Here is a 25,832-nt window from a genome sequence, read left to right as displayed (position 1 = left end):
AAAGCAAGCTACTTTTCATTTACTAAATAACAGTGTCACTGCATTTCATACTGTATAATTAAAGTCCTTCTGCATAGGTGTGATTTTCAACCAACCTCTGTCTCTTGTGGAATGTTAACTCTTGAGAGTCTTCATGTGTTTGTATTAATTTACATCCATTCATTCCTTTTCTGAACCCCCTAATTAGGGCCCTGAGCAGGTCATCATTTATATGAGTGACTGAAAACAGGAATGAATATGCAAAACTCCAGTTCATCTATGCAAAAACTAAAAGTCGACTGTGCAGGAGGATTCTAACTGATTCTAACTGCAGGTGGTCTTCATCAAACTGACCAACAGAAATGTTGGCAAACCATCACATCAACACGTGTAGGAGTCAGTCTGAGCGAAATGGCAGTGTGCATCAGTCATGCTCTTCATCAGCAGATGGAGGCTGCTCAATTCTCTGTGAGATTGGGTTTAAAGTTGTTAAAAAGCTAGTAGGAGGATCATAATTTTGGGTTTGTCTTTAATCCAACTTCTGTTTCCAAAGACATGAACATTCACACACAGATTTCAATTTGTTTGTTGAAAATTTGCACCTGTGAGAGTATAAGCCACCACATTTCCCAAGAATAGTTTCTCTGTGGGATTATTTGTGTCAGTTTATTAAAAAAGATTACCATCTATGGTTTTTCAAGCCTGTCTGAACTGCTGAATGAATGCTATTCTCCACTTTAGAACGTTATAGGTTTCGTTCTGATAAACAAGTTCAATCAATCACATGGCTGAATTTGATGGATATGCATGTAGATATGTTTCAGCTGCTGATTAGAACGTCCTGTGAATAAACCAGAGCTATTCTTCAAACAGAGGCTTGACTAAGTATGTATGACATTTTCACCTAGGCTGCTGTTCATCTGCTGCCTTGTCAGGCATCTGAATTTTCAAGCATTTCTTCTTCTTTTGCTTCACAGGAGAGGGCATGGCAGGACCTTAATTCTGGAAATTGGATGTGGCAGCACTAATTGTGAAAATTAAGCTTCTAATGCAAGTTCAAGCAGTTAGGGAATTACTATTCTAATTTTCTCCTCACACAGCTCTCTACCTTGCAATTGCTGTGTAGTTAACTCACAGGGTAATTTGCACAGTCCACCCTAGTTAACTGGTATTTAAACTATCTTAGATCTGTTTTGCTGTAATTGGGCAAAGCAATACTTTGCAGCATGGTTTTTTCTGACTGAACTGCAGTTGTTAGAATCATTCACTACTAGAATTTAGGTCAGTTATTGTGACACAAATTTTGACTAATTACAAAAAGATAGTCAGTCTTTATCAACCTCTACACTGCATTTTTACCATGTGGTACTGAAATTCTAAGGAAATCTTTACAGCACAGGACCCTGCTCTTTCAGTGCATTCATCAGTTTCTCAAAAAAAAAAATACAGAGTGTAGTGTGTAAAAACCAGCTAAAGCATGTGAAGAGAAGAATCAAATGAGTCAGTGATAAGGGATCAAATTAAATTACAATTATACCAGGAGACATCATTATTGAATTTTATATATGCATCTGTTTTTAACAGTAAAATCAAAAAAGACTAAAATCTGAGAACTGAAAAGGAAAATAGTTTTAAAAATTCAAAGAAAAGAAGACTCCCTGGTCCCCACAAGGAAATCACTGAATTTTAGGGTGGCAACATGGTGTTAGGAAAATAGTGGTTATGGTTAAGGATAGGATAAGTCTACAGGAAATGAATGTAAGTCAATGTAAAGTCCCCACAAAGAATGAGAATACTGTTTGTGTGTGTGTGTGTGTGTGCGCGCGCAGAGGCCTAGGTCATTTATCAGAAAGTACTCAAAACCCAGATCAATGAGGAGAGCATTTAGAAAATGGATTGAGCTATTCCTCCACTTGGCTTTAATGTGAAAATTGATTCTTCTGAGGTAGCTACTGCTGGTTATATTCGTGTGAGCGAGACCATTGACTGGCTTCAATAAGACTGAGTAAACTTGTCACTCTGATCCTGTCTCCTCTGACTTATCTTTTTGCTTACCCCTCCGCAGCCCTGCAGAGATCCAGTGGCCCCGATTTCATCTCTAACCCAGCACACCTTGGGGGCGGATGCAACCTCTGATGCCAGTACGATATCCTCCTTGACCCCAGTAGGCTGCCGTCAAGAAGTTGTCAGTGGAACTGGGGAAGCATGGTTGCAGCCATAATGGTAAGTGTTGGGATGTCACACCTCCAGGTTTGCTGGGGGCGACTCGATGAGCCATGTAGCTCTTTTAGTCTCCCTTTGTCTTTCTATCTTTCTCACTTTCTCGCTGTTTTATCTCACACCCTGTTTTTCTTCCTTGATTGTTTTTTTTCTTCCCAGCTCCCATCCCTCATTTGTTGCTTTCACCTTCCTTTTCTTCTTTCCTTGACCCACATTGCTCCTTGCCAATGACTTACGAGTGAAAGAGGCAAAATCTTGAGAGTTATTTTAGGATGTACTTGATTTTCTTTCTTTTTTGTTTTCTGGAGATACAATTAGTCAGCAGAGGCATAAAACAACAGCTAAGCATAACAAGAACACCATTCATCCAGCTGCAACTGCAAAGCTAGATATCAGTGTTTATGCAATTGGAACAACACGCCTTTGTAATTGGCCTGCCTTTCTCAGAATATTACAAGGAAATTGGAAAACACTAAAATGCAAAGAGAAAATAATAAACTGTTCATAGTAATTATCATTTTGTGTAATGCACAGTGGCATACAAACAAACACATTCAAATGCTTCTGCTGCGTATTTGTTTGTGTGCACAAAAACACACAGCAGGTCTGTATTTGGTCACTCATAGCATACAAGCATAAAGTAATAAAGGTTAGATATTACTTGTAGAATACAAGCAGACATAAATAGGTCAAAGAGCAGTGGAAACATGTAGGAATGAACAACAACACCTGAAGTCCTTGCCCTGTGTTGTACAGAACCAGATGCCTCAGCTCACCTCCTGTGCTTCATCCCTGTTCTGCGCAGATGAAAGGAGCTGCTGATTCCTTTGGCACGCATTAGTATTTAGACACCCACCTCCCACCTTATCTACTGTCAAAACAGCCACCTTTAACTTCCACAGAGAAACACTTTGACCACACATCAATGACAAGTCCCCTTATCAATAGCCTAAACAAGCTTTGTGCATGTCAAAACCACGGACACTTGGAGACGGGGAGCTGAGAAAAAAGAGTGGGGAATGTGCCTCTGCAGACAGCCAGGCAAACATATAGACCGAAGTAGAGAGACAGCAGTGAGTGTGTCTGACATTTCAAGGGTTGTTTTTTTATATGAGGAGAGAAGCCTTCTTTCCACCTCCATGCACCCTCACATCACTATCTAATGTTTGTTTGGGGCATCTTTGCAATGACTTGCCTGGACCAAAAAAACGCACTGGGGTTGGGGGTGGGGTGGTTTGAGGACTTGTCATAGAGTCGCTTTGAAACACAGAGCAGGCGAGCAACACTGTGAGACAGGGAGGAGCGAGTGAGACAGAATGGCAGAGCAATTACAAGGGTCTAAGGGCTAAGGGCTTGTCATGATGAAGCACACGTCTTGTGTTGCTGCAGGGGGCGAATGTGCATTCTTGCCGCTGGTAGACACTACATGGAGTACAGGGCACTGTTACTACCACAGCATGCCTCACACTGGAGCACAATGCTTTTATGTGACAGCAAGTGGTCCTCTATTGCATTTCCACTGTATGACCACTGCAGGTTTATAGTACTGTACCTCTGTATTTTTTGGAATACATCTTTTTGTTTTTTCATTTCTGTGTTTTTAAAATCCTTCTGCTTACTTCATCAATCTAATTTAAATTAAAATGCTCTGTTGTAGTAACACACTGACATTAACTTACAAATTGCAGATGACTGTTCCAAATGTCCAAAAAAATAATACTCCAGTACTGCGCTGAATGGATTTAAACACCTGAAAGACAAATCAATATTTTGACTGACTCGCGTGGGTCAAGCTCCAAAACCGCTTGACTGTACACTTCTCATAATGCTTTTTTTTCTGTTAAAGCTGTTTTAAGGCTGCATTTTTCAAATTTTACATCCCCAGTCTGTAACATTAGTAAATACACAGTGTATACTGCTGGATCTGCATCTTTAATATAAGCTGGTTAAAGACGAGATGCTCTCATGACCATTTGTGGAAGCCCGAAACAAATAATGAGAGAACACCAGGACTGGGAGGCTTGTGTTTAATGACCACAGTCCTCAAAGGTCTCAACTTACAATTGAATAAATATATTATTGCCTATTATTGCCAGCCTCAGCACTGTTTTGGTGTTAAAATGCATCAACTAAATAAAGCGCTTTAAAAAAAGCACTTATGACAGCTAAATTTATGCCCACTACCCCTTTATTTAATGCAAAACTATTTTTGGTAGCTTCATTGCTGTTGTTAATTAGCTGTCTGGCTATTGTATCAGCAAACTGCTGACAGAGATCAATGGGTACGGCATGAACTTGCCCTAGCTTACAGTACAAGCACTCGCCTCTAAAATTACCAGCCTCTCTTCTTCAATTATTAACCCCCCACCCCACCCCACCTATGTTTATGTTGTATCAGCAGAATCAATGTGCCACAAGCGATTGAGAGTTTAAAGGTCATCTATGGTCCTTCCACAGATGGGGTGGGGATGGGGGGGACTGAAGGCTAAATGTCATTCACAGTCTGGGCAGTGAAGCCAGTGCATTGCCAGAGAGGAGGTCGCAGGGTCTGATGAAAACAAATCAATCACTTTGCTGCCTGGGCAACAGGTCAGAGAGCTGAAGGGCTACAGGGGTACAGAAGAGCTTTGGGTTACAGAAGTAGAGGGAGGGATGGACTGGAATGGAAGGACTGTGTGTGTGTGTTTGTGACGGAGTGGGATGATGCTAATCAAGGCTGAGCTGGCCAGATAGGGTAGCAGGCTGTGGATGTTTAAAGTCAGTGATAAAGAGAGATGGAGATTATCACAGCTAGGCCAGCCGCCTCCTTCTGTGATAAGAGTTCTCTGTAATCCAAAGTCTGGGACATAAAGAAAACATATAACAGATTAACAAAAATAGAACAAAAATCTTCTGTACTATTGTTAAAATATATAGGAATATACTGTACTACAGATATAGTATTTGACGCTGTCAGATAGGCACAAAAGTACTTCACCTTCACATAGTGTGATTTTACATAAGTACATTTAGCAGTAAGGCAGGTTCTGTATTTCTCCAAACAATGATGTATTTTATCCAGTTAAAATCACAAAACAACCTGCATAATCCAGTCTTGATCTACACTTTCACTTTCAAGCACAGTAACATCCGCCATTAATTGTTTAGTCACTCTGACGGGGAAAGCATGCTCATAGCTGATTGGACAAGAGTGCTGACTCAAAGCCCCACGAAGTTTAGCCAGACAGTGTAATTGCTAATCGTTCAAGCTTGAGACACACCTAACAAAGCGTGCCTCCCTTGCCTTGAGTACGTGCTATTCTCTATTGCATTCTGGCTGTAGTGAAACTGATAGGCTGTCCTCTGAGACCAGAATAATGTGCATCTTGCTGAAGCTTCTAATGGGCTAATGGGGCGAGTGTGGAAAACAGTGGAGAACATCCTCCAGTCTGACTGGTGTGGATAAGAAAATCCCAGAGAAACAGGGATGGTGTTGAGGAAAAGATATAAATGAATGGGGGGAAAATTGAAGAAAGAAAGAAGTGGAGTGAGAGAGAAAGACAGTGTGAACCAGGTGAAGTTACATGGGCACAAAATTGAAAACTCTGAAAGGGGAAAGGGTGTGAGATTTGCAGCGGTAGTACTGTAGTAATAAGAGAGTAAAAGGGATAATGACAAAGGAATAATAGAAAGGCAAATGGTAATTATAAAGATTGAAAGTGGGTAAGGCAGATATATATATATATATAGAGAGAGAGAGATGGTGGAAGGAACTCAGATAGGATGTTAAGGAGAGAGAAGCAGTAAGAGGTTGAGTGGAAAAGCAATTTAGAGCGTAATCAGATTGCTTTTCAATGTGCAAGAATGATACTTTTAGCTCTGAAGCCGTCTCAGCAACGACCAAACACAGTCGATATCTAACACCCATCTGCAGTTGGATTTGTGTCAGTCAGACAACACCCCAGAAACCAGCCTTGTGTGTGTCATGGTGTGTGTATTTGTGCAAGTACAAGAATTTGGGGGAATGCATGTGGTATTGTCAGTTGGATCCATTCTATTGTACATGTGTGCATACCTATGAGCCTCTTTAACTCTACTCAGCAAGAAGAATTATTTTTGACACAATTCACTGTCAGGGCAAATTGGAGCAGAGGGCTGGACTTCAGTGTCATGGGCAATGGAGAGGGAGAAAAGATAATGAGGAGACAGACAGTGGGAAAGATGGGCAAAGAAAGACAGACGGAGAGGATGATGGGGTGATAGAGAGATAGACCGGGGGTAGGTACAGTAAGGACATAAAACAGACAATGGGAAAACTGGACAAAAAATATCTAGTATGAATGGAGACGAAGAAAGGAACCCCCTATTCTCCTCTCCATTCACATACAGTAGATGAGAAGTTGTTTTTTTTTTAATTGATAGAAGATAGATACATATGAGTAATAACCACAAACAAGTTTTGATCTTTGCTGATTCTTGTTATTTCTGAGTCACTGAGGACAGCTGGACATGTTGTCTCTCAGCTACACCCTACTCTTTCTCCACACTACTATGGATACAGTGACTTACTTTCATGCTACTATACAGCTAGACCTTAGTATATCTGGGTATAGCTGTGTGCGTGTGTGAACATGTATTGCTATGTTTGTGTGGGCAAATGTTGTGAGGACATTTCTGCATTGTGAGGACATTATGGCCAGTCCTGACAACTTCAGAGGGTCAAGGCTTGGTTTAGGGTTGTTGTTCAAATTAGATTTATGTTAGGTGTTAGTGTAAGGGTTGGGTTTAGGCATGTACTTGTGATCATTATGTTCATGGTAAGGGTCTTGGGAATACATTAGGACAGTGTATACTTTCACAGTTATAGAAAGGATAGACGTGTGTGTACGTGTGGAGGAGTGGATGGTGATGATGAGGAGGCGGTTTGCCATTCGTCAGTATGTGAGTGAATGTGGAAGGAAATGCATCCAACTGAAATGCATCTCTCTCTCTCTCCTCTCTTTTCCTGTGCTCTCTCTTTCTCTCACTTCTTCTGTTTGTGTAACCTGACTACTTTGATGTGTGTGAGACTCAAAGGGAAAAACTTCATCTCATTCCAAAGGCCCCAAAGAGGAGAAGAAACATTTGAAGAGAGACAGCAAACTTGCCTAATGATGTGTGGGTGGAAAGCACAGATCTTGGCTATAAAAGCAAATCATTATTAATGTGTAATAAAAAAAAGAAAACATAAATGTATTGTTCATCTGAAACATATTTTTATTTAACATGATTGAGATTCAGAATGTTTAAATGTAGCCATCAATGCCTCATAACATCTGTATGTTTGTGTGTGTGTGTGTGTGTGTGTGTGTGTGTGTGTGTGTGGTCATATACCTTCATGCACACATCCACAACCAAGGCACAGAAAAAGACTACACTGGAATTTTTGACACTAGAAAGATGGCATGTGAATATTTCAGCACCACAGAGAGAGACAGTTTGACTACTGCACAACAGATACACTTTAACTATTTCAGCACCATGGAGCACTGTTTGGCTATTTCAGCACCATGTAGAGATATAGTTTGACTGTTTCAGTACCATGGAGAGAGGTGGTCTGACTAGTTCAAAACCACAGACAGTTTGACTGTTTCAGCCCCACGGACAGAGGTGGCTTGACTATTTCAGACTATTAAACTGTTTTAATAGTTTCTGAGAGAGAGACTAGGTGGCTATTTCAGCACCATGGAGAGAGAAAGTTTGACTGTTTCAGCACCATGGAGAGAGACAGTTTGCCTGTTTCAGCACCATGGAGAGAGACAGTGTGACTGTTTCAGCACCATGGAGAGAGACAGTTTGACTGTTTCAGCACCATGGAGAGAGACAGTTTGACTGTTTCAGCACCATAGAGAGAGACTGTTTGCCTGTTTCAGCACCATGGAGAGAGACAGTGTGACTGTTTCAGCACCATGGAGAGAGACAGTTTGACTGTTTCAGCACCATAGAGAGAGACTGTTTGCCTGTTTCAGCACCATGGACAGAGGCAAATTCACTATTTCAGAACCACAGTTTAATAGTTTTTGAACTATGGAGAGAGACTATGTGGCTATTTCAGCACCATGAAGAGAGAAAGTTTGACTGTTTCAGCACCACGGACAGAGACGAATTCACTATTTCAGAACCACAGAGACAGTTAGAATATTTCTTTACCATGGAGAGAGATACCAAGCACTAATGTAACTGTACCCCAATTCCAAACTATAAATTAATTTCAAATGGGATTCAGAGTGTAATCCATTCATTGGTAAGTGATCATGTGATGTTAGTGATGATACAAGCCACCTCCCAACACATTCCAAAGATTCCCATAATAAGATCTAGTAAAGTCAGAAAATAGCATACATTTTCACAAAAGGTGATAACACTTCAAAGGTTTAATAGGAACTCATTTTCATTTTTTTTTCTTTTTTTCTACCGCTTAATCCCTGAGCAGGGTCACGGGTGGGGCCGGAGCCAATCCCGGCCAGCAATCGGGCGAAGGCGGGGTACACCCTGGACAGGTCGCCAATCCATCGCAGGGCTAACACATAGACAAACAACCACACACGCACTCCTATGGGCAATTTAGAGACACCAATCAACCTAAGCTGCATGGCTTTGGGAGGAAGCCGGAGTACCCGGAGAGAACCCACGCAAGCACGGGGAGAACATGCAAACTCCACACAGAAAGGTCCTAGGTGGGGCCCGAACCTGGAACCTTCGCGCTGTGAGGCAACGGCGCTAACCACTGTGCCACCGTGCTGCCCAGTATAGGAACTAAGTTGTTTAAAGTTTGAATTTGGTTTCTAGAGATTACTGTAAAATTAAAAATAAAAAGCAGTGGATTTGAATATAACTTGCATTTCTTTACAAATCCTGAATTCTGTAGAAAATGTACAACAAAGTGCTACCAAAAGTCATATCACCAGTGCCCTCTGCATTTGTGTGGTGCTATAATTGTGAAAGGAGCAGCATGCCACCGAAGTTTCTTGAGTGAAACTAAAAGATGGAGAGTAATAAGTTCATAGTCTTTGAGGCTGTAGAAAAAGCCACAGAAATCTCACTGTTTATGTAAATTGCACTCCCATTCTTACATCCAGTGTAGTCTGTTTTTGACTGTGACACATAAAAAGTCTATTGTTGTGACATACCGACAGCATTGACTTTGTAGTTATTGTCTCTTTTCTAATTAAATGGCCTGGAGTACAAAGCCAGTCACTATCCAAATAATAGCATTGTTTTTAGGAAACGTCATCAACTAAAATTACAACACGTCTGTGCTCCTACAGGTGTATTCTTCTTATTAATTACCATATCTATAAATATAGTCTGCCAAAACAATAGAATATTCATTTATCTTATGAAATGAAAGCATATGCCTTGTTCTTTCTGCTATGACTCTGAAATAAATACACAAAGAAGACAGTAAGGATCACTCTCTCCTTATGCATCACTTCCAGTTTGTCTTATATTATGCCAGGTCAAAAACACAGGCAACAATTTTGTGCTTGTCTTTCTTGGGAGTGAGTGTACTCTCCTCCTGTTTGGGTGATCTTAGTATTTTCATCTCAAGTTTTCATCATCCTCACCCCTTTGTCTTACTGGACATCTGTTTAGAGGCGACATCCTGGAGAGCACTGAACAATTGCTGTATAATCTGTATCCTGCAGATCAAAGTGGGACCGGGTCCCTTGCAACTCACCCTGGTAGCACAGCATGGCAACGTACCTTGACAACTATGCCAGAAACCAACTGTGGACTAAATGAGGTATAAATAAACCGACATTATGGTGACCTAAGATGCATAGATATTATATACAGAGCATAACAGAGAGCTCTAAATGGTTTCAATTAACCAGATGCACAAATGGCAGTTTGAACTTGGTGTATGAACAGTTGATGCAACTGGCTCCTGATATTTTATGATATTTTATGTCATGCAACATTAAATAACAGAAACCACTTTCTCTTTTTTGTTTGGTTCCTTTATTTATTCCCCCCCCCCCCATCAACTGATGCGTAAGCATGAGAAATCCTTCTTTTCAGGAGGATTATTACCAAACTCTACTGTTTTTTATTTTAATATTACCCTTTCTGTAGCATTTTAAATGACCTACCCTTCTGCTATGGTAATACTACTTGTTCTTAAGGTGTACAGTACCTCTTTCACCACTGAGAGAAACAGAGACTCTACAATAATACAGGAAATTAGACAGGACAGCAGCCCCACTGCCTGATTGTCTCTGGACATAACTCATTGGCAAATGTGCTTCTGCCATGAGTCTGTTGACTTCAGAAAATTCTTACAAGGCCCATCTAGCAAAGGATATATGCTCATTCATCGACATTCTAACATCACAAACACTGAATTTAAAGGCTTTATATCAAATTAAGCCTCAAAGCCTTAAGCAGTCTTTCAAGTCCAATTCTTTGAAATCCCATAATTCTGAGTTTGTTTAAAAGTTTAAAAAGTTGAAACAAAAAAAGCTTTGTTGTTGTCTGAGTGGAAGTTGAGGTGAGTGGTCTTGGACTGCAGGACATGATCTTAGTCATGTGGAGTTAATGTGTCTTATTTCAGTAAGTCAGTGTTCCATTTAGCCATTTCTTTGATCATAATAAAACCCGTCCAGTTGCGGTTTATGGTTTGTTTTACCTGATAGGGTAGCCTGAAGGTCAGATGAGTGGTTCAGCTCAAGGTGTCCTCGAGCAAAGCACATAGAGTAGCCCCCAACTGTTACATGGAAGCTGCTCTGTAGTGGGCTGTTGTTCTGGAAAGCTCACTGAGGTGATGATATGAATTTAAAATGTGCTGCTGTAAAGAGCATGCTTCAGGTGCAAAATTAAGATTAATTTCCTGGATAAATGAAGGCTGCTGATTATAATAGGACAACAGCTTTGCTCACACTTCACTTTCTAGAGAGAGGATTCACCCTCAAGTCACAAAGGCTATCAGTGGAATTTTGCTTAAAATACATGTAAACTCTCTCTGTTTCTTTGTGTGTTTCTCTCTCCTTCCCATTGAGAGCAGTCTCTAATTAATTAATAGCATTTAACTATGAAACTGCCCAAGGTTCTCTGTTCCTGTGGTATTGTCAGAAAAATAAAGCAGTAACTACATACACCAGTATTATATTAACTACTTTCTTTTAGATTTTCTGATACTTGTTAAAATTAAGCTTTAGTGCATTTGTTTTATGTCTACATTCACCAGCTTGTCACTTTCTTTGTCTCTGCCTTTTGGTGCGGGAAAGGCTTTAGGTACATGTAAAAATGTTTGATGGAACATCTGTTAAAACAGCTGAGAGTTCACCTTGAAATCTCTTTGATGCCAAATTTTTGTAAAACAACTTATTCATCTCGTTTCCTCTGTGGTGATTCTAAGGTGACATGTGGCATTAAGAGCAGCAGACTGCATTTTGTAATTAATGATTTAATGTGATGTGTAATGTCAACAAACAGGGGAGTACTGGTATTTCTTAGCTATGTGTGGGTTGTCTTTCATGTATTGTTATGTCCTTTATGAGCTATATCAGAGCTGTGTTGAGTTATAGGTGGCACAGTAAACTGCTTATTTTACCCTGCCTGCTGTGCAGTATAAAAACATAGTACATGCATGGACTTCACTGGCTGCACAGCTCAAGATGGTATGACTGTCTCTACAGCTATCAAAAAGGGTTTAATCATTAAGCACCACTTTCTTTTGTGTCTTACTTGACCGATTTTGTCAGTGTGGTCTCTGCCCCAGAGCAGTGCACTGGAAATCTACCACTGCTGATTTTTGTTTTTTGGAAATCAACAGTATATTGGTCATTGACCAGTAACCTTTGACAACTTTTGTGATGAGTTAGACATAGCCTTATTCGTTTCTTGTGCTCAGTATTGACAGCCACAGTTTGCCACTGCCTGTGATCTTTGCCAGTTTGACAATACAGTATATGACATTCTGATGATGCTTACTATGACTTGATAATAGCCATAGAAATGAAATGAAAAGAAAGGAAATTACAGGAAAGGAAAAAGAAAAGAAGCAAAACAGAACAGTGCACTGAGCGTAAAAGTGTCAAAGTCAAATGAAGAAGACATTAAACAAAGCTGCAAATTCTATGCAAATCCTGACAGAATGCACCTTTGAGAGAGTTTGAGTTGCTGCCACTTTTTACCCTTAAATCACAGTGACGAGGTGACAGTGTGGCTCCACTCCCTTTAAGATACAGCCTCATTTTAAGTCTAACTACTGTGAAAAGGACTCTCTAGACTTTCTCTTAAGTGAGTGCTCTGGGTAAGAGGGTGAGGTAATGGCACAAAGTATGTCAGTCATGTCTTTTCTTGGCCCTATAGACTTTCACTGTGGGCTAATGTTTATCAAATGTGATCGTCGAGTCACTCGTGATGTTAGACAGATGGTCAGTACTTCTCCAATCATGTACTTATATGCAAAATCCATTGTCCACTGGTTGCAGCGATTTGTATATTTTTGTGCTTTTATGCAAATCGAGTTCACATAAAAATCATGCTGAACCAACCTTTTAGTTCAGCAGACATTATACAATCACCAAATGCAAAGGGGAGGACAAATGCAGTAATTATAGTTTGCATTTTTTCTTGATGACAGGATGACTGAGGCAGTAGCTACAGCATACAGTACATAAGGTGCTCTGTGCCACTTTTAAAAAACAACACCAGCACTTTAATTCATGAGATGAGCAGTGAATTTAATGGCTTACTTAATCATCTGCAAATTCCATGTGAAGAAAACTGTCAGAAAAATGGAAATATATGAGCAGTCAGAATTCATAATGGCTTTCCATTTTACCTTAACAGTTTACTGATTACAGCTGTATGTTTTAGGGTGAAGTATGGCACTGTTTCTGTTGCACTCTCCGATCCAATATTCACTCTCAATGCAGCATCTGTCTCCAGGATGTCTCTTTCACTTGCTTTCCTTACAGAGTATCTTGCAATCGATTACACAAAACCGCAGGTCAGAACAGTTCACTGAATTAATGAGAGCAAAGCAGGCTTTCCCATTCAAATAAATAATGAAGGACCCAGCACTATTACCATGTCAGTTACATAATGTTTGCTTTTGCTTGCTTTATTAATGTAAGAGGCCTTGGACTTTGCAAAATCTCACAATGTCAGCATTCGGCTTTATTATAACACAAGAACTTTTAAGATCTTTTGAATTGTCAGTTATGCAGACAAGAGTGAAGTGGGACTTGTGTGTTGAGTGTTTCAACACAATAAAGGTTTTTTTGGTTCAAAGGCCACTGCAGCTTTTCTGACACTTGATTTATCAACTGTCAGCCTGAATCCCTGCTGTTATCCTCCTGCAGCACATCTTCACATTGGGCCCAGACATTTGCTAACTTTGGAGCTTTGTAGGGCTTTTATGACATTATCAGGTGCTATCTTAAAAAGCATTTTGTAATCTAAATACTGTATTGTATGACAATTTAGTTCTTTTTTCTGCAAACGATTCCACTTTGGCAGGGCATAGTAAGAGTAGGGCATCTTTCCTGCTTCTGTATTGACAAAAAAAAAGTTGCAGATCAAGGTTATCTCATGAACAGGTCTGGTATGTTGATGATTTATAATTCAAGAGGCATGTAATATATTCAGGCAACATATTAGTAGGGCTTTATATATAAATAACATACAGTGATCTCCATATCAACAATGGCTAACCTATTTTCTGATAATTCACAACAGTGAGTCCTGAAAGGATCTCCGGTAACAAATCTAATGGCAACATGATACACTGAGTCTAGTGGTTTCAGGGCTTGGCAGAGGCATGCATATGAATTATATCACCATAGTCCAGGACAGATGAAATTGTTGCTTGTACCAACTGCCTCCTATGACACTCATTAAAACAAAATCTGTTTCTATACAGAAACAAATGTCTGCGCTTAAGAGAAGCAGTTAATTTTCCAATATGCAATATAAAACTCAGCTTGTCGTCTAACCAAAAGCCAAGGTATTTATATGCAGAGACTGTCAGTGACAGTGCCATTCGATATAGCCATATTTAGATTTTAATTGATTTTAATTAACTTGATGCCAATATAAACACATATTTATTCATGATGCACTGATGCAAAAACTGTCAAAATTACTGTAACATTCCGGGACATTAAATATAAAAAACTTTGTAATGAAATTCTCCTTCAAAAATCTTTCTAAGTGTGTGTGCGCTTACATACCCACCAGACAATCATGTTTTGGTTCGTTTCAGTTTTGGACCCAAAGCTGGGCAGTGCAAAATCAGGATGAAACATCCGTACTATATATCTCTTTCACTGTATGCTATGAAGCTAGAGGCCCCCAGAGCATGCTGAGATGCACGTCAGTTGAATTCAATAGGGAATTCCATTTGGGACTAGACATTTCCTCAAGCCATCAGCACTGGTATCATAAAGCGCAAAATACACCCAGTACATTTCAACCATAACAATCACCCTAACAGCCTTTGTGATAAATCCTATTCAGGCAAACCTCAAGGTTGTGTGTCCCTGGAAGGTTCCTGACTGAAGAGTTCCTTTTGAATGATTTCAGACTCCTTACTTCTTTTTTTTTCCACAATGTCCTTCTGAATCCCTAATCATGTTGTATAACCTCTCACAATAAGAAGGGGAAAATATTTCAAATCTCTAAGCAGCTTTTAAGGGCAGTACATTGACGAAGGTACATTTTTCAAACTTGGTGAGTTAATCCTCCCTTAATCTGAATGAAGACAACGCACACATGCACACATACAGTACATGTGCTGTTTTTGCTGCCAGTGTGAGCTGAGAGTTGGTGGATTCTCCAGAGGTGCTGCCAGCCAATAGCTTCCCTGTCAGAGTGCTCCCTTATCTGATAATCCATGAGCATGTGAAGCAGCAATGAATGCCAGCCCATGGAGAGGAAATATCACCAGATCAGATCCCCTTTTTCATAGCACATGACCTTGCAATGTTTGCTGTATACTGTATAATGCTGAAGATGTTTTGATTGTATAGGTTGTCTTGAATGGGTGTTTGTATCAGCTGGAAAAAAGGGATGGAGGTGAATGAATAATTCTTTCCTTCACTGCTGAAGTGCCTTTGAGAAAAGCTTGTAACTTATAACTGCCCTAGTGGAGTGCCTTAGATGTAAATCGAAGGAAACTATACCCAGCAGCTAATAAAACAAGGCTATCTCAAGAAAGAGTTCTTTTCTTGGTGAATACAAATTTTTTCTTTTGGTAATGTGCTGAAATACAACACAAACAAGACACCATGTTCTTGTTAAAATGAATCACCCATCATGTCACAACTTTGCAGCTGAATATCAAATTGAGAATTATACACAACTGTCTTTCTAAAAGCCACATGGCAGCTTTCAAATATTCCAAGCACCCGTAGCTTAATATAAACATTAGAACATGGACTTTGACCAGCATTGCTACACTAGGTGGCAGTGACTAAAAGTTATTGGACAAGAGGTTGACAGTTTGTCCAGTGGTTTGTCCACTAAGTGGGCTACTTACTCACTAAATGATCTTTTAAAAGTTTGCCACAAGGCAAAAAGGCCCAAAGCCAGTCATATACAGAAACAGAATGCCGGTGTGCTGTAGCCCAGCGACTGAGACACATAGAGTACTACGACTGCGGTGCCCCCAGTCTGGTTTTTGGCATGGACTTTTGTTGCATTTACAATAATAAGCCCCTCTGTTAAGAACACCACAATATGAATGTATCTTTATACTGTATGTCTGCCTTGTTAGAATTGACTTGAAATACTTAAGTCTTGCTTAAAATACTTAATTATTAGCTAAAGTGTAATTTAAATATTGCAGACATGACATAATAAATCATGCAGCCATAGATGTGAAGCAGAATGTGAACCTGCTGCCAGTCTGTTAGTTTCAGCTTGTTCCTAGCTAAATTCATCCTACCTTGCCATAAAATCTTCTAGCAGCTCGTCTCCCCAAAATGAAGTCATGCTAACTCGTATTCATCACACCGTAACCAAGTTGATCACAGGAAGTCCTCCGCTCAGTGTGAATGCACAAAGCCATCACTTCAGTTGGCTGGCAGCTGCCTGCAGTATATGAGAGGCATCCATTCACGTTAGCAGCACACCCACTCATAAAACATCACTCACACTTTTTCTGGGCTACTCCATATTGATAATGGATTCCTGTCTTACCGTAAACTTTAGGGTGCGTGTGCTCAGTAATGTGTTACCAAATGTCCTGCTTCGTGTCATAAATGTTTGTATGGCAGTGTAATGTAATTTGAATGCGATATCTGGATGTCACTACGACTTCTGCTGTGGTCATTCAGTGTCTGACAGTCTGAAACAAACACATGAATACATGCAGGTGAAGATACAAACAGATACATTAGAAACAGCCTGGCTAGAGGCTAGAGACATGGTCGGTTATTTACTGTAACCAACAGACGAATGCCCGCAAACACACAGGCTAATAAGTTCATCCTGAGATTGAAGGCTGGAAACAATGCAGCTTGACTGCCGACAGTAAATTGGAAGAGCAAGCTACAGAAGTCTAGTAGGCTCACATCCAGACACTACATTATACTAGTACTGACCAAGACATGTAAACAGATGCTCCATGCTGTAGCTTTTGAGGTTACGTGTGTAGAAGCTACTGTGTTAAGATTTAGGTTGTTATGTGTCTACAGAGATAGCATGTGATGACAGCAAGAACTGTGATCGGTAAATCTGAACTTGTGTTTTCTCTTACGTCCTCTTACAGATGCTGTGGGGATTGTTGAAATGTCAGTGAATTCTTACATCTAGGGCATTCATGGCATGACCGCTGTACACCGTGACATGCAGGTATTAACAGGGCATTGGGGCTCACCCTTCAGAACAGGGTGAGAAGCTCATACAGTAACTGCCGCTTTGTTGTAGTAATAGAAGCCAGTTAAAAGTGGTTGTGCATCTGATCGGGATGCAGATAGGACACCTCCGTGTAGAGGCATTCTCAAAGTCATCATTACCATGTCAAAGGCAGGCAGAGGTAGGTTTCCTACAGGATGAGATGGCTTTCTTTTACAGGAACTCCACTGGGAGAAGACTAGAGGTAGTAAGAGACACACCTCTTGCTCTTTTAAATTATTTTATTAGATTATTGATTATGAAGGCTCAGAGATCACACTGGGGTCAATAGATTCTCAGATGAAATTTATAAATACAAACACAAGCCTTTATATAGTAGAAATTAAAAGGGATACATTCATTTTGCAGCTGAAGGTGCCTTAGCTTGCAAGTAAACTAAAGTACAATTAGACAAACTTTAACAGTTGCTGGAGGGACCTGAGTAATTGTTCAAAATGTGACCTTTTTCGCCCAGATTTTCTCTTTTCATACTTCAGCAGCATTGCTTGCTAATTTAGTGCAGAAATGCACCTACCAAAGAACCGAGCCTCACTTATAAATGACTCACAGTCGCACTCATTCGTCATGTGCTGACCTTTAGTGGTTTATTCTACAATCTCATGGCTGAACAAAATATACAGTCAGTTAGGCTGAGTATGTTATATAGCTTTAATATAAGAGCAGCAAACAGCAAAGAAGTGCATCTCCTGTGATGAGAGTATCTCTATTTCAATTCCTCTTGCTGAGTCTCTCTTTCTCTGTCTTGTTTATAGTAGCCGATGAGAATCTGGAAAAACAACAGAATAACAATAGTGTAGAGTGAAAGAGGAACATAAAATTAAATGCTGTAGCTGTTGATTTAATGGGCGTCACAGCGGCATGGTGGTTAGCATTGTCCCCTCACAGCAAGAAGGTTCAAGCCCCGGCTGACCCCGGGGCCTTTCTGTGTGGAGTTTGCATGTTCTCCCTTCTCTCTGGGTACCATGGCTTCCTCCCACAGTCCATGCAGCTTAGCAACTCTAAATTGCCTGTAGGAGTGAGTGTGAACGTGTGTGGCTGTTTGTCTACATATCAGCCCTGTGATAGACTGCTGACTTGTCCAGGTTGGACCCCGCCTCTTGCCCAGTGTCGGCTGGGATTGGCTCCAGCCCCCCCGCAACCCTATTCAGGAATAAGAGGTATATAATGGATGGATGCTGTTGGCTTAACTCCTCAGGCGTTTGCAGAGGAAAAGATGTAGAGACACCAAGCAAATTAAGAGAAACAAGAAGATAAAGACAGAGCACTAAAAGCAATAGTACTGTAGCAACCCTCACAGAAAATGAAAGCCAAATCACAGTTAAGCCCAGCTCTCGCAGGGAGAAGGCAAATACAGAAAGGAGGACAGACAAAGGCCTGGCGCAGTGAAAGCTGCATCGACCAAACACTCCACTCCAACAGTTCTGTATGTCCAGATGTACAGGAAGAGAAAGAGGAGCTAAAAGAATAAGCTGCAGGATAGACTGAGGCAGAGGCTCAGAGCAGTAAGAGCAGTGAAACGACACCAATGAAAAAGCATCTGCCAGCAGCTCCAGCACTGGCAGCTACAGTATACCACTTTGTGCACTCCAGGTGAGTTGTTTGAAATCAGCGACCCGCCAGAGATTGTTTACAAAAGATAGCAGCTTGAGCTCTTGGCACAACACCTCAATGCTTTAAATGCTCCAGAGAAAACCGAAAAATTCTGTATCTGATCTGCACAACTGCTCAAAGCAGCACCAGATACAAAACAGGAAGACAAGACCCAGAAAGAAAAAGAAAGCTGAAACAACACACTCGTAGCAAAGATACTTGATGCCCACTTGTAGATTTTGATCTAAAGTACATTTATATTCTGCCAGTGACCCAAATCTAAGCATCGATTTGTATTTTCACAAGCTTGTTTACAATGGATTTGTATCCATCAGCTGTCTCTACTGCCCACAGATAAAAAAATGATAAGAGTCAACAGGCAGAGAAACTCAATGATACCATCACTAGGGATTAATATTTTACATGCTGTATACCGGCCACTTTATTAACAAACGCACAGAAGGCCCATGTAGTCAGCACAGCGTTGTGATGCTCGAAGTGTTAACAGTGAGAACACAAACCACCTGATCAGTAAAACTAGCCTGGAATCAAAAATTTATAGTTCCAAAGAAAGCTTGCTTCAACAAACACACCCTGAATATTTATCAGTCAGTATGCAAATGTTTCTTTGACTTTATCTGTTTTAAACCTTATTTCTGGTATGTTTGCCTGCACAATCTGGCACATTTCTCCAAACATACAATCTTTTGCTAAAAATAAAACATGCATGAATGAGAAGTACAGCTGGGTAGAGGAAAACAGAGGATAAAAGATTCTTCAGAGGGCGAGTGTTGCCTGAGGATGGAAGCAAGGTGACATTGGTTATTGGGTGTTACATAGGAACAGGAGAGTGAGTTGAGAATGAAAAGGCCAGTTTCCCCTATCCCACCTCAAACGCACATCCTCAAAAAGACTGAAACATACACAATGCACTAATCAAGATGAGCGGGATTTGTTCTTCTAAAAGGGCATGTCATTATATTTCTGGACAACTTTATTAGTGTTTTTGTTCTACCATTTTAACACCTGAAAGTCTGCTTTGTGTGTGTGGGGGACATGAAAGAAAATACTGTAACAGTTAAAGGGGATCTTTACACTGAAATGTCAGCGTGTTTCGACTGTAATTGGCTAAATGAGATTCTGAGGTGATGGATGCTGATAATTGTCTTGCTCCATTTGCTGGTTTCTCATCCCACCATAGATGAGTGTGTTCATGTACAAATGAGAGCTATTGCACTCCAGAGAATGTATCTAGACTTTTAATCACAAACACAGGTCTGACAGGTCTGCAGATTTCACTGTTGGTGTGTGTTTGTACAGTACATTGCTTGTTTAGACTTAGAGAGACATATATTGCTTATTAACGCCTCTAATGTTGTAGCCAGATTAATTTTGTAGTAACTGTTGTCTCCAGACTAGACTGTGCTGTCTGATCTTATCTGCATAAAGTGAGTATGTATGTATGTGTTTGTGCATATGTGCTGTCGAGTGTTTATGCTCTGATTCACTTGCTATTGTCCTACAAAACCAATTTACCAACAGACCTCCTTTCTGCAGATTCACAGCTATTACAGGCTTGTGTGGGTCGGAAGGCCATTATACAGGTCTGCGTACCATAAGAGGCCAAACAACAGCCGCGCCCTCTGTGTAGCTGCCACAGATGGTGCAGTCCTCTGTAAACAATGCTGAGTAGTAAACAGGAGTGTGGGAGAGCTGGGATGATAGTGGACATTCTAGAAATCATCTTAACCATAAGACAGAAAATACAGTCGTTAACCACAAACTCTTCATTACAACTGTTGTGAAAACCAAAAAGCCAATAAGTTGCTGCTCTTTTTTTTTATTCTTATGTGTGTAATGCTTTCTTTTTCTCAGATCTATTAAAGAAATTGTATTTGGTGTATATTAGAAACAGTAACTCAGAAAGTCCTTTTATATTGTCCTCTCCTAGGCACTCCCCCATTTTGCATCATCAAATAAGGGGCACCAGATTTAAAGGTTTTTAAAAGATCTGGCCACAACAGGCTCCCACACACATGGGGCAGTCAGTTAAAACTGTCCACCATGAATCCAACATTCTTCTAGAGTGCAATGCTACTGTAAATTTAAGAAGTGCTCTTTTAACTCAAGCAGAAAAAACCACCATCTGGCTGTTTTCAAAAAGTGCCCATTATTGATGTGAAGCATTTCTTAGGTAACATGTTATAAAGTAAGAGCGTGTCTATGCTTTCGAGGGACAAACTCTTGGTTCAGGTGAACTCTGATCTCACTCCGATACATTTGCCAGGTAAATCCCCTTCAGCCTTAAAAGAGAGCTACTGTGCAGATGAAAGCAAAGGAAACAGATTAAAGAAGACAATTCAGGCCATGAGGTGGCTTAAGGTGCAGCTCAGTAATGGCATGGCGTTACTGTTTGTGCTTTGTGACTCCAAAAGAATTAAACAAAACTCATCACATCCATCAAAGTGAACTTGTAGGTGTTAAATCTCCCCCTCCTTCTTCATCATGCTTATACGTTAATAGGCAAAAGGCATTCAGCACCATAGTGGGAGGTATGGTGGATATCTGTAGACACAGTGAGTGTTTAAGTGAGCAGAGTGATCTACAATCTTCTTTCTAATAAGAGTCATTTTTCATCAGTGAGCTGCCTGTATAGGTTAACCTCCAAGTGTGTGTGTGTGTGTTTGTTTCTGGGTGCTCTGGCCTCCTCCATAGTCTAAAGACATGCATGTTAGGTTAATTGGTGACTCATATTTGCCCTTAGGTGTAAATGTTGCTGCTCCATGACCCTCTACGGGATAAGCAGTATAGGTAATGAATGATCAAACTATTTTTATACATCTTCAGTGGAGCAGCAATGAACCTATACAATCAAATGCCAAATGCCAAACAACTCACCTCCAAACACACACACACACACACATACACCCTTCACCTGGATATTTTACTCTTGTGCGATGTCAGTTCCTGTTGGTTGCTGTCTGAATTGCAGGTCTCTGTGAGGTGTGTCCACATAGTGCAGCTGAGAGTTTTCCCTCATTCCTGAGCATGTAAGGTTGCTTGAAAGATAGCCGCTGGTTTAAAGACACTAGATCAGGGGTGGCCAATTCCAGTCCTCGAGGGCCGCTGTCCTGCTTGTTTTCCAACTATCCCTGCCTGACCTGCTGCTGATTACCTGGCTCAGGTGTGTTCAGCCAGTCAGAAGCTGGAAGATACCATCTTAGATGAAATTGGAGTGAGGAAAGATAAAGTGAATTGGTATCTTCCAGCTTCTGACTGACTGAACAAACCTGAGCCAGGTAATCAGCAGTAGGTCAGGCAGGGAGAGTTGGAAAACAAGCAGGAGAGCGGTCCTCGAGGACTGGAATTGGCCACCCCTGCACTAGTGAATATGTTGATTCGAGAGCTGCCTGATGTTTGTTGTCTTGCCTGTGGGTTGTAATGATGACCCTTGCATCATGAAGAAGTTGGCTTGTCTAACAAAACGTGTGCTCTACTACTGCAGTTGGGTCAGGTAAGGGCTCTTTCTTTAGCTATGGCATTTTCCAGTGCAGACCTAGCTGTTTTCTGAACCAGTCTATTGCTCTGTGAGTAGTGAGTGCTTGAGATGACATAGTTAAAGCACCAAGATTGAGTAAAACCTTTAAAATCACTTAAACTATAGCAAGTGAGAGCACCTATTGAGATCTGGGAACACAGCCATATTAAAATTCCAGAGTAAAAAGGGCAAGCAGTGATATGACCTGACTAGTTTTAAACATGACAACAGCTTAGCCAAATTACATGTATCCCAAAGCCAAAATGAAAAGCAACACTCCTAAAAATTTCAGTTTAACTAAAAACATCTGCCTAAACTGGGCTTTTATTAAAACATTCTTCCAGCAATGTTGTACTGGGAGAGCAATTATCCTGATGATGTGATGATTACCATCTAGCCTAACTTATTAAACCAGTGGCCACACCTATGATAATACAAGTTTTAATTGGCACCAAAACAAAATATAAAGCAAGAAAACCACAATAGAGGGCACACATTCAATCAAACAGGACTCTGACAGGAAAAGACAAACAATAAAACAAACTAAATAGCATATATCATAAACATAGTAGTATGCATAACACTGAAGAAAGTTGCTATAAAATAAGTGAGCTAGTATTTGTATCTCAGCGAATTACTTTATTGATGTTATCAGAAAAATGCGCATGCTTAAGTAGCCATAGATTTGCTACAACAGCATTAGCAACAGTGTTAGCTCATTAGCAAATTAGCAAACATGACCCACAGGAGGAATGTAACACCCGATTAGCGATTAGCAGCATCAATTTATATTATCACTCAGAGCTGCCCTTTCAGGATACAAATGTGCAACATTCTAGCTAAATAAGATCATTCAGACATCCCCACAATGGAGGCATAGTGGTGGAATTATCAGCACTCTTGTTCATAACCAGAAAAGTTCTGGGTTTCAACCTCATGACCACCTGTGTGTGGCTCTAAGAAACAGACATAGAGGTGTGACAAAAAAACTAAGATTCAACAGTGGAAAACCCTGGCACCTTCATCACCTCTCTTAGAGCCATGGAAGGCAAACTAGGGCTTCATCACCATTTCCAGTGGAAAGAAGAGAAAGCCTTCGTTCTGGCAGAGCTGAACAAATACAAAAAGCTGTGTATGAGCCAAACTGATAACCTGAAGGAGGCTCATCTGAATTATGAGCAGGACAAGGCAACACACCTTCAGACCATATAGGACCTAATGAGTTCCCTGCAGAGAAAGGAGCAGGAGTGGGAGAGGACAGCTCTCTGATGGTCCAGCTGGAGCAACAGAGACTTTAGATAAATCAGCTGAGGGCTGCTCAGAAGGAGGCAGAGCAGCAGTGACAGGAGGAGAGGTGTCCACTCCAGGCAGCTTTGGACAAAACCCAGAGCTGCTATGCTGCACACCTCGAGTAGCAAAGTAAAAAGGAACAGCAGTTTGTGGCTGATCTACAGTCAGTTAACGAGAAGGCGGAGAATGAGCGTCTCCAGTGGAAACAGGAGAAAGCCTCCCTGCTGGATGAAATCAAGAAATGCAGGGCCTCTCATGAGACTGAGCATAAGATCTGTTGCAAGAGAAGAAGGATCTCATGGCAGCACTAAAACACAGTGAAGAACAGCTTGAGTGTTGCCAAGTCCAGTGGCACAAAGAGAAAACGTTCTTTGTTCTTAAGTTGGACACATATAAAGAGCTCTGTATGGGCCAAACAAATGCCGTGAAGAAGCCTCATATGAAGTATGAGCAGGACAAGGAAATGCTCCTTCAGGCCACACAGGACATCAAGAGTCCCCTGCAGAGAAAGGAGCAGGCGTGGGAGAGGACAGAGAGCTCCTTGAAGGCCCAGCTGGAACAACACACAGCAGAGACTAGAAAGATGGACGCTGAACTCAGAGAGGCAAATAGTCTAAAGAGTGTGAACCTTTGCTTGCAAAAGGAGAAAGCCTCCCTGCTGGATGAAATCGAGGAATACAGAGCCTCTAGTGAGACTGAGCAGAGGGATCTACTGCAAGCAAAGGATCTCACCGCAGCACTAAAACACACTGAAGAACAGCTTGAGTGTTGCCAAGTCCAGTGGCAAAAAGAGAAAACCTTTTTTATTGAGCAGTTGAGCAAATATAAAGAACTCTCTAAGAGCCAAACAGATAGCCTGAAGAAGGCTCGCATACAGTATGAGCAGGAGAAGGCAATGCACCTTCAGGCCACACAGGACCTCAAGCGCTCCCTGCAGTGAAAGGAGAGAGGACAGAGACCTATTTGAGGGCCTGGTTGGACAAGCAAAGGCAAGAAAAGACTTGATGTGCCAAATCCAATTTTGTATTAAAAGTGTATTCATAGGGGGGCACAGTGGTGCGGTGGTTAGCACTGTTGCCTCACAGGAAGAAGGTCCTTTCTGTGTGGAGCTTGCATGTTCTCCCTGTGCCTCCGTGGGCTCTAAATGATGTGCCAAAATCTTCACCAAAAGTTTTACATCTTTTTTTTAATAAGCTTTCTGATATTCAATTATTACATAGTTCTGGTTCCTTGTTCTTCTTGAGAATGAGTTAATAATGTATGGGGGTGAAAACCATGATGAACAGAATCATTAAACATGTCTAAAAGTTGGGTTATAAAAAGATATCATATACCATATACTTCCTCCAATGAAATAGAGAATCAGGTCACTGAGAATCAACAGTAAGAAACAACAATGAGCAAAATATTTCCTGAGAAGAAGACAGACAGATCTGTGAGTTATGACCAGTTAATTAACATTTCTGAATCACATGAGAACATTGTTGTTTCATTCATATGTTGCTTGGAAAGCATTTTAGGCAATTTGGTTTTAAAAACATAGTGTGGTAAGCGGCTGTGGCACAGGAAGTAGAGTGGTCATCTTAAAACTGCAAGGTCAGTGGTTTGATTCTCGTTGTGCTTAGTCCACATGTCGAAGTGTCCTTGGGCAAAACGTTGAACCTCAAGTTGCTCCTCATGGCCACTGCAGCACCTTGCAGAAATGAAATGGTGATAACAAGAATAAGGACTGCTCAGTTGTGATGTTTGATCAGTTTCTCTGTATTACTACTTTATATACAGTAGTAGCTAGGCAGAATGTATTACATCTTGTCAAAGGTGTATGTGCCAAACTGACAAGTGAGTAATAGGGGTGGAAGAGAAATTTCAATTTTGGCTGAATTTGCCACGACAAATTTAGAAACATGTTTTACCTTGTTTAAAATGAGGTGGCTTGCACAAATGTATGGTGATGGGTATGTTTAACTAATTCATAGGACAGAACAGCACTGCAATCAGAAGTTAGATACATATGTAGGAACATGTCTGTTATTTCTCCAGTTGGAGGTATTTCCTTTTTCACATCAGAAAATTTAACAAATGACAGCAGGTATCTGAACTGTGACATCCACTCTCACAGTAGAAACAGACGGTATGATTAGGCAGTGCAATTACCAGTGTGGTTCGAATTCTGTGCATCCTTTACACTGTGTTTCCAGCCAATCTGGATTTGCACATAGTGAGGCTATTAAAGCGTTGATGCATTGCAGCAGCCAGCCGGTGTGTTGAGTGAGTGAAGTGGCTCTTCAGCTGCAGTTTCTGTCATTATGGCACCGCTCCACACCTC

The 25,832-nt window shown here is 40.8% G+C and overlaps 1 protein-coding gene and 1 long non-coding RNA gene across 4 annotated transcripts in view; one reads left to right on the top strand and one right to left on the bottom strand.

The window, feature by feature from the left end:
- Positions 1-25,832, top strand: part of LOC109959985 (uncharacterized) — a 135,974-nt gene that overhangs the window by 92,151 nt on the left and 17,991 nt on the right. Inside the window, exons 4-5 of one of the 3 annotated variants that reach the window (XR_002274924.1) lie at positions 2,045-2,202; positions 16,943-17,025. This is a non-coding gene — a long non-coding RNA (uncharacterized LOC109959985). Of the gene's footprint in view, positions 1-2,044; positions 2,203-7,246; positions 7,320-16,942; positions 17,026-25,832 lie in introns of those variants that run through there. The other 2 variants (XR_002274922.1, XR_002274925.1) reach the window with 2 other exon arrangements.
- The window catches only part of kctd16b (potassium channel tetramerization domain containing 16b), a 68,649-nt gene that overhangs the window by 34,897 nt on the left and 7,920 nt on the right, over positions 1-25,832 (bottom strand). The gene's annotated exons all lie outside the window — the stretch shown is intronic.

This window comes from Monopterus albus, unplaced genomic scaffold (assembly GCF_001952655.1).
Source record: "Monopterus albus unplaced genomic scaffold, M_albus_1.0 scaffold42.1, whole genome shotgun sequence".
NCBI lineage: Eukaryota > Metazoa > Chordata > Actinopteri > Synbranchiformes > Synbranchidae > Monopterus > Monopterus albus.
The sequence above is the reverse complement of the archived record's forward strand: the minus strand, read 5'-3'. Positions and strand labels throughout refer to the sequence as shown.